A 9628-nucleotide genomic window follows, 5' to 3' on the forward strand; every position below is an offset into this window, starting at 1 on the left:
AAGTATATAACACAGTAGCACCAAAGGCCTATTAGTGTAGTTGGCACTTGGCACCTTTGGCCACCTCCTAAAAAAATGAATTGATCCACCAACTTTTCATAATGTATGGGCTTTTTTTTTTTTTTTTTTTTTAGTAAAATAGTGTATGAATTTCACTCACCAACTTTTCATAATGTATGGGCTTTTTTTTTTTTTTTTTTTTAGTAAAATAGTGTATGAATTTCACATACCAGGAGGGAGGTGATGCATATAACATATTTGATATCTCCTCCACATGAGAGTAAACTTGAATTCTTCGGCCTAAAAAAAAGAAAAAGAAAAACTCCCTACAATACAATATAGTGAATCTTGCTTAAACAACTGAACCTACTTATTTCTAGAGCTAATTTGATTGTTTGAAAAAACAACATTTTTTTGCCTTCTTTTTAGCATACAAAAGTGATTCCCTTAATTTGAGATTTAAGATGAGTTTGGGATGAGCTTATTTCCTTCTGCTTATTTAGTTTTTAACCTATTATTTATGGGTCTCATTGTACTATTCAGTTAATTTTTAACTTTTTTTTTTCTACACTTTCAGTAAAAAGTTTTTAGTTTCAGTTAAATAAGCTGTTCTTAAATAGACCCATAAAGTGTGTTTGGGATTTGCTTTAACTTATTTAAGTTTTTAGTTTTTTTTTTTTTACTATTTATGGGTCCCATTACACTTTTTGGTACTATTTATGGGTTTCATTGTACTTTTTAGTTAACTTTTAATTTTTTTTCTATATTTTCAGCAAAAAAAATTTTCAATTTCAGCTAATTAAGCTATTGCAAAGCAGACCCTACACCGGTAATAAAACTATAAGAAATTTTTTTTATTCTCCCTTTTTGTTATATATATAAACCACTAAAATGAACCTAAAATTTAGAACAATTGAAATAAAATTATTGAGCATTACCCTTATAAATACAATTGAAATGCTTATAGAAAGAAGAAGAGTGTAATTGTAAAAAAAAAGAAAAAAAATCAACTAAAATTACAATAAAATAAAATAAAATAAAGTACATATTTTGCCCTGAAAATTTGAATTGTTTTTATTTTTTTATCATTCATGTTTAATTTGCTTTTCTATTTTACTATTTACCCTTTAAAATGGACAAAAAGAAAGAAATATTCATTTTTCGTTTTCTCTTTGTGCGTCACGTGCACGTGCACGAGAGAGCCTTCTGGATGTCTCTCAAACACCGAACAAAAAAGAAAAACCACAAAGTTTACAAAATAAAAAAGAGGAACAGTAATTTGAAATTGTTCTTCTTTCTCAGTATGGATCCGGACACAGCATTAGAGCTCGTAAAGCAGGGCGCTACACTTCTCCTCCTCGATGTTCCTCAATACACTCTCCTCGGCATCGATACTCAGGTACTATTACTATATACTATATACTATATACTATATTCTTCTTCTTCTTCTTTCTTCTGTTTGCTTTTACTTATATTTATTCATCAATCAATCAATCAATATGGCAGATGTTTTCTGTTGGGCCTGCTTTTAAGGGCATCAAGATGATTCCTCCTGCTTCTCATTTTCTTTATTTGACTAATCAAATAATATATATATTTATGCATATGTATTTCATTATTTTTTTCATTCAGAGGATAAACAAGGAATAAATTTAAAACTGATATACAAACAATAATGGATATGGAAGAACAAATATCTCGGGCTAGCATTTATGTTTAGAATAATATCCTCAACATGGATAAGAATGCTTCTGTGGAATCATTGTTGAAGAGACAGGTGGAGGGGCAGAGTAGGAATTGGCATGTGGAATTCATAAGAAATTTTAACGATTGGGAGATTGATGAGGTGGCTTCATTTTTCCATCTGTTACTCTCATACTACCCTTGGGGAGGGGAATGATAGGATGATATGGAAGTTAGAGTAATGGGGAGTTCGCTGTGTGATCTTTTTATGAGAAATTGCAAGGCTGAGCCCCTATGCCTTTTTTCTTAGAGGGCCTTATGGAGGACCAAAGCACCTTGGAAAAAAAAAATTCTCTGTGAGAATCTCATCAAGGTAGGCTTTTCAATGGTGAGTAGGTGTTATATGTGCTGCTGTAGCAGGGAGACTATGAATCACCTCTTGATTTGTTGTAGCATAGATTTTGAGTTATGGAGTTTTATCTTTAGGATGTTTGGGGTTCAATGGGTTTTACCTGAAAAAGGCTTTCGATTTATTGTGTGGGTGGTGATGTCGTGGACCAAATTTGGATATTTGGAATCTTATTCCTTTATGTTTGATGTGGACTATACGGAGGGAATGAAATCGGCATATTTTTGAAAATGTGGAGTGCACGTCTTCTCAAATAAAAGCATCCTTCATTAGTTTTCTTTATGAGTGGTCTTTTGCATTGGGTCTTACTGATAGTAACTCTATTCACTTCTCCATAGAGTCAACTCATATGTTGATATTATCCCATTGCTATTCTTTAGGCTACTTTCTTGTTTATTTTCATGACGTATTCTCTTGTCCACAACATACGCTATTCATTCATATCCCTAAAGCAACATCATTAGATGTGTTATTCATTCCTTCAAAATATTTTTTAAAAATAAAGCAGTTATATCCTCTTTGTCTAATATTTGAATCCCAAAGTATTTTAAAGAGTATTTATAAACCCGGTTCTTATTAAGAAAATTTCATTATAGCCCCAAACATGTCATGGCTGTGTCCTTGTTGTATCACCGAAGTATCCTGCGATGATCTGAATGTATAGGACTCATATCTGGTCATGTTGGAGCCGTTTCTGGGTCCAAAACATATCCTAATTGTACACGTCAACCATTTGATGCATCCATGCTCCTAGATAGAGGATCTATATCTTTTTCAATTTCATTAATGATTATTTTCTCAATGTTTGAAATGAGGCTTTGATGGAACGAGCATTTGAACTGTAAAAAAAGAGGCCAACATGATTTAGTATACAAATAATTAGGTAAATCTGCCCATGTTATTAAATGTTCAAGAAAGATGAAGAGAGAGAAAAACTTCTTTTTGACACAGTCTGTATAAAATTCTGGCTGAGAGAATGAAATAGAAACAAGTAATTGACATCTTTATGTTATCATTTTCAGCATAGTTTCCCGCTGGCATCCTGCCATTTCTTAACAATAAGGTAATTGTGCGCTCTTTAAGCATGAAAGCTTAGATAAAGTAAACTTTTTTTAAAATGTGATACACCCCTGTAACTGGGGAATAATTGATTAGATTTAACCCAAGAGGACTTCATTTAGCCCCCTTTTTTTTTTGGTCTAGATTTGTGAAGAGTGTGAAGTTAATTAACAATAAGTTATTTTCAAAAGAGCTGGAAGATTGGCACCAGGAATGATCTTTCTCATGTAAATGGCTGCAACAGGTAATTGTTCGTAGGTGGGATCAACTACAGGAAAGATTGGTCAAAGTATTGGAAGAAGAGGTTTGTAACCATTTTAGTTGCACTTACCATTTTATTTATTTCTTTTGGTATGTGATGCATATAGCTACTAATATGGGAACAGAGTCAGACTTGTGGCCTCAAGTCTTGACATTAGTTTGGGAACTTGTGCCCCTTTTAGGTTTTGGCAAAACAGAACTTGCTAACCTGCTGCATTTTGGAAGTGCTACCAAGCAAGAAAAATCAATCAAGCATCCATTTTAGGAAAACGTGATTCTTTTCCCCTCTTTGCAATCAAATACTTATAAAGCTTTGGAATCATGCAAGGAAATCAAAAGATGGTTTTATTTAAAAACATTTGAGCATTTGACCAAGTATGTCAGATGAATTATAAAGTTGACTTAAGAGTTAGTTGTCAACTAATTTTCCAATAGGGGTAGAGACAGGATGGTTACATCTGAAAACCAGACAAACCTGATGTCAATTGATTGCTTAATGCAATTGCACTATTGGTTTTCTTCTTGTCTTATTTCCTTAAATTGGGTTTTAATATGTTTTCTAAATCAGAGTTAACTTGAGAATTGACTGCCCAAAAACATATTATAGCAAGTGTACAGTTAACAATGCGAGTTGCATTGGTGTTTCTGACATTTCTGTATCATGTCATTTTATTGGAACGTATTAGGTTATATGTCTTAATATGAATTCTAATATTTTTCTGACCTACTTTAACCATACAAAAGTTGTGGAGTGCCAAGAGTCTTGTAACTCAACAAGCTCTTCTTGGTGATTCCAACAGAGACATTTAGAGTTCAAATCCCCCCTTCCCCATTGTAACTATCGAAAATACAAAAATTGTGTAGTATAGTGAGAATTCCAACTTGACATATACTTTCACATGGTTATGTTCCCCTACTTAGTAGATCCTATTGTTCAAATTTATACAAGTGGATGTTCAACCATCGTAATATATTCTGCTAGGAGATCACTTGCAAGATTTATAGCTATTATGCCACTCAATTTCACCAAGCTACATGCTTTGAAGCTTGAAACTTTGCTTTTGTGAAGAATGCTGCTAAGTCTCTAAGGTCTAAATTTGAAAATCTTATTGATCTGTAACTGTGTTTGTTTTTTCTCTCTCTCACTTTTCCTATTTTAAGGAAGAGAGATATTGTCAAGCAGTTAAAAGTTTGGAGTTTGATAGACAACTTGGTCCTTACAATCTAAGCCAGTATGGAGATTGGAAGCATTTATCAAATTACATTACAAAGAGCATTATTGAACGGATTGGTAAACTCCATCTAACTACACCTGAGGCTCTTAACACTGCAATCTATTATGAGTTTCTTTACAATTGTCGCTTGTGTTTGATTTATTATCTATTTTCCATCTGCATATATGTTTCTTTTTCAATCAATTTTAGTTTTTTTCTCTTTTCATGCTTTGCGATATTTAGATGCTTCTTGCTCACTGATTTTCTGTTCTAGTTATGTTTCTTATGAAAAATAGATTAAACAGATTTGAGACTAGACTTTGAAGTTGGAAAATTGTAGGACTTTGAGATGGACTAGCACTAGGCAAATGGTGGAAATTAAGCTCATAATTATCTAACTAAAATTGGGAAACCATGTAATAGTAGAAAGCTTCAACGATTCAAAGTAGTGTCATGCTATGGGATACATGTTATGTGTCCATAGATGTGTGCAATTTTCTCATCGATTTCATTTTGTGTGGGGGAATTATCATCTAAGAAGAGATAATTAACCATTTCTTAGAAGGATTTCTGTTTTCCAATACGGTTTATTGTAGATCCCCTAGAGAGTGAGAGATAAAGGTATTCTGTCCTTGTGTTCAAGATCAGGGTGGAGGATGAGATTGGTTCCAAACTCACTAGGTGTGTGTGCAAGAATGAAGAAATATGAGGTTGTGGTCATTTTTGGTGAGTGGATATCTTGGTGGTTTCACAATTGAGAGGCACATGTAGTAGTTAAAGTTGAATGGAAACTTTTGGTCTATTGCCAGGAAAAACTATACTGGGGCTATGGTCCCCGAGCTCCTCAAAGATTACATTTAAGCGGTACAATTTGGTTCTATTCTAATTTTTCCCTTTAAAAATAATATCCTGGCTTACTAAGCTTTATGCAATTTATCTATACCATCATATGTTTAAACATTTCTACTCCTTCTGTAGGCCCCCTTGAAAGGTTTCCATTGTCATCCCTCTGATTGTATCTAAGGTACAAATGTGTCTAGAATTTGTCATTTAACCATTATTCTAGTATGCATAAACTTTCAACTTTGTCCAATGTAACTCTTACGTGATATGAACTTTGACACTGATCACTCAAAATATACATTGATTCTTTTTACAGCCTAGGATTTGGTGGTGTGGGAAAAAATTTATTGTGTGTTGGTGTTACATGGGTTTGAGGATGGAGAAGTATTCTTGAACTGCCCACTTAAAAAGTGATTTGATCCTTTGATTTTTCCTTATTTGGTATTTATTGGTTTTTGCCTAAATTTTTGGGTAGAACTTACTGTGGCTTGTTGGGAATGAAGGCTTGGGGGGGAAGGTTTTTTATGGCTTGGACACCAGCTTCTTCTTGTTTGATATATTACATTTGCAAGACGTGTAAAGAAAGGGCATTTGATTGGGTGGAGTGTTGCTTTAGTAAGATAAATGGCTTATGCCACTCAGAAACTTCAATAATGTTATCTATTGTTTATACTGCACCTAATGTCTACCATTATATCATTGGTTTAATTGGTTTAGATCATGAATTCTATTCTATTTTTTATACCAGTTATCTTCAGTTATCTTGATTCTTTGTTTACTGTGAATCTTTGGTTTAAATTATGAGACTAAGGCTTAGTTTTTGTTGTTTGAATTTATGGTTTGTGTCTTCTGATTGTCAATTCTGCATAAACTTTTAAATTTAAATGATTCATTCAATATGCAGAACCCATTGGAGGAGAGATCACTGTTGCATGTGAATCAGGGATAGGTACAAACACTCCTAAAACGGCAATGGAGAAAGCACTAGATGAGCAAATGAAGTCTAGTAAGTTCTTAACATCATTGGACAATTCTCAAAGCAGAAGATGTTACTATACATCAATTCCCCATGTTATCAAACAAAAAGGAATACATGGGCAAGAACTCACTTCCTTGAATATTGACAAGGTAAGAGATCTTAGGGCCTTAGACATGACCTCAGCAGATTTTTCTACCATCTAGCATTTGCTGATTTAGGTTTTAAATTCCACTGATCTGTTCAGACACAATTGTTAGAAAGTTTGCTGATAAAGGATTATGGAGGTTCTGAAGATGTACTTCTTGGAGAGCTGATTTGCATTTATTGCATTTTTGGTATGTGTAGACCTTTATAAAACTTCTTTATGTTGAAATTGCTGTTAGGTTTTGTGACATCTGAATATTCGGCAGATGGGACAATCACTTGAAGGATTTCTACAGTGGAAAGCTTTGGTTAACCTTCTATTTGGATGTATTGAGGCTGTAAGTATTCATTTGGCTAATAGTTTTCCATTGATTTGTTGAACACTTTTGTGAGATTGAATTTGTTCTGTCCGTCCTAATGTTGTGAGTAAACTTGAAAGGTGTAGGCATATTGGGTCCTTTTGTGCCACATGTCATCTTATGCTTTCATAGCTTTGGTTTAAAGAAAGATGCAGAAGATGATGTGATGATTCTCTTCAGTCCCAAAAACTTGACTTAATCTTTTGGTATAATTGAAAACATTGATACACACAATTGTCATTGTTTTCATTGAGCTCAAAGCTTCATTTTCAAAAACATGTGTGGAATATTAATTGATTTAAAAATACCTCAAATCCATGTAGTTTCTTGTTACTTTGTGTAGGAATTCTAAGGCACTTTATGCTCTAGGACCAAAGTTGTGGTTTTGATGGTGTAAATTGCCAGATTTCCTCAACTTTTGTCATTTAGTTGAACAAATGTGGTTGGAACGCAAACCTTTTCTTTTAAATGATCTATCATACAGACTTTTCTTAAAAGTTTCAGAACATCATTTTCTTTTGGTATTTGGACTTTAGGTCACTTCAGTGCTTTTATATCATGGGATATCAATCTGTTTGTAGGTTTTACGATGCAGGAGCACAACCAGAGATTAATTCAATATTTACTTTTGGATTTTTATTGTATTACTTCATATTCTAAGTTTTCATTTATTTAGTTTGAGTTATGATAGAGATAAAATTCCATATTCTTAGGTAGGGATCAGTTTAGCATTTGGATTGGTATTTGAGTTCGGTTAGGATTCATTTCATGGATGTTTGTCTTTATCTCTTATTTTTCTGGAAGCTCTATAAAAGCTGTAGATGATTTACTCCCTCCATCCCAGTTTGTTTGCCCTCTATTCCATTTTGGAATATCCCAAAATATTGTCCTGCTTCTAAAAATAAAATTTATTAATTTACTAATGTTCCTATTATACCCCTACTTTATTTTCAAAAATATTTGAAAAGAAAACTAATAAATGTTTAAAAAATCAATCTAATTGGAGCACATTTTTAGTTGCCTCATTAAGAATAACTTTTTTTTTTTTAATTTTTAAAAAGCTGATAAATTTATTTAAGGGTAGTTTTGTAAACTTACACATCTTTATAAGGTAGACAAGACAATAAATGATGTTACTTTAAAAAGTTTGACTTTTCAAACAGGACAAACAAAGTGGGACGAAGGTAGCATTTTGTAGGCAGACTATTGAGACTTGATTAATGATATTTATTCATTGCATCTGTTTTTGGATTGTGATTCCAAACAACCCTTAGGTGGTGAAGCATAGGCTGTCTTGCATAATTTTGCTATTTGATATTGCAAACAGCATTATTGTAATTGCAGCATTGGTCGTTGAAGAGTGATACCATCATCGTTAGAATTAGAATGGCATAATCTTTGTTGGAGGTGACTCAAACATATTTGTTGATGCTATGTTGTGGAAGTTTTTAATATCTATTTATTGTAGAAAATTTTACTTGTTTTTGAAATAATTCATGGGTGATATCATGGTTGTATGTAGCTATATAGTTAACATATTATTATGATATTGCTTGGAGTCCTAGGTGGTTTATATTTAATAATTTTATTTTAATTTTTTAAATGTTGGGAGGATTTTATTTTTGTTAAGATGTATGTCTGAAAGTTTATATTTTTTGTAGCCTTTTCGTACAAGGACTCAACTATTCACAAAGGTAATGCTCTTTTCTTATTTATTTATTTTAAAAAAATTATTATTATTATTTAATTTTTGGTAAATAAAAGGAAAATTGGTTAAATTGTTATTATTATTATTTTGGTAATTAAAAGGAAAATTCAAAATTTTTTTTTTTCAATTTTTTGATAATTCGATAGTTACGATGGGGGAAGGGGATTTGAACTTGGATGTATTCATTTAAAATACCAAGAGGTGTTAGCTGAGTTACAAGACTTTTGGCTATTTTACTATCTGATTAAATATGCGGAGTAGTGGTAGCTTGGGCAGAGGCGGTTCTACATGTTGTTCAGGGGGTATTGGGAAGAAAAATTATTTATATAAAATATTTTTTTTAACTAGTTTAATTTAATCTTAAAATACTTTTGCACACCTTGACTTAAATCTTATACGCCCTAAACACCTTGATCACATATTAGCCCAACCCAAAACCAAACAACAACACAGATTTGACCATCCCCAAACCAAACAACATAGATCATAGATCTCTCTCTCTTCGATCTGATTTGATCTTTGAACTTAGTCTCATGAATCTTATCTCATCTTATCTCTCTTCTCTATTTGTCTATCTCAGTCTCTCTGTCTTTAAGAGTAAAGAGCGAGTGTATGTGAGTTGTGAATATCTCTCTTTTTATTATAAATTTGTATTATATATGTGTGAGTGTGTTTGATATTGATTGTGTGCATTATTTTTCAAATTCTTTTTTTATTGTTATAATGTTTCTCGTGTGAATTGTGGTGAGTGAATGTGTAGGTGTATAGTATAAATATAATATAACTTTTTTTTAATTTAATAATTAGGAAATACTGAGTGTTTGTTACATGTGTGTGTATGTATTGTTGTCGGTATTATGTAATAATAACTTTTTATTATAAAGTTACATTCAAGAAAAAAATAGTAGAGTTAGTGATTGACTAATTGTTCAAGCATTTGATTGGTCAAGTAGACACTTAGTGTATTAT

General features: G+C 32.3%; 1 pseudogene; it reads left to right on the top strand.

Moving 5' to 3' along the window:
* Window positions 1-1200: 1200 nt before the first annotated feature.
* LOC111997028 (uncharacterized) overlaps window positions 1201-9628 on the top strand; it is a 23456-nt pseudogene continuing 15028 nt past the window's right edge.

Source organism: Quercus suber, unplaced genomic scaffold (assembly GCF_002906115.3).
Source record: "Quercus suber isolate HL8 unplaced genomic scaffold, Cork oak 2.0 scaffold_566, whole genome shotgun sequence".
Classification (NCBI taxonomy): Eukaryota; Viridiplantae; Streptophyta; class Magnoliopsida; order Fagales; family Fagaceae; genus Quercus; species Quercus suber.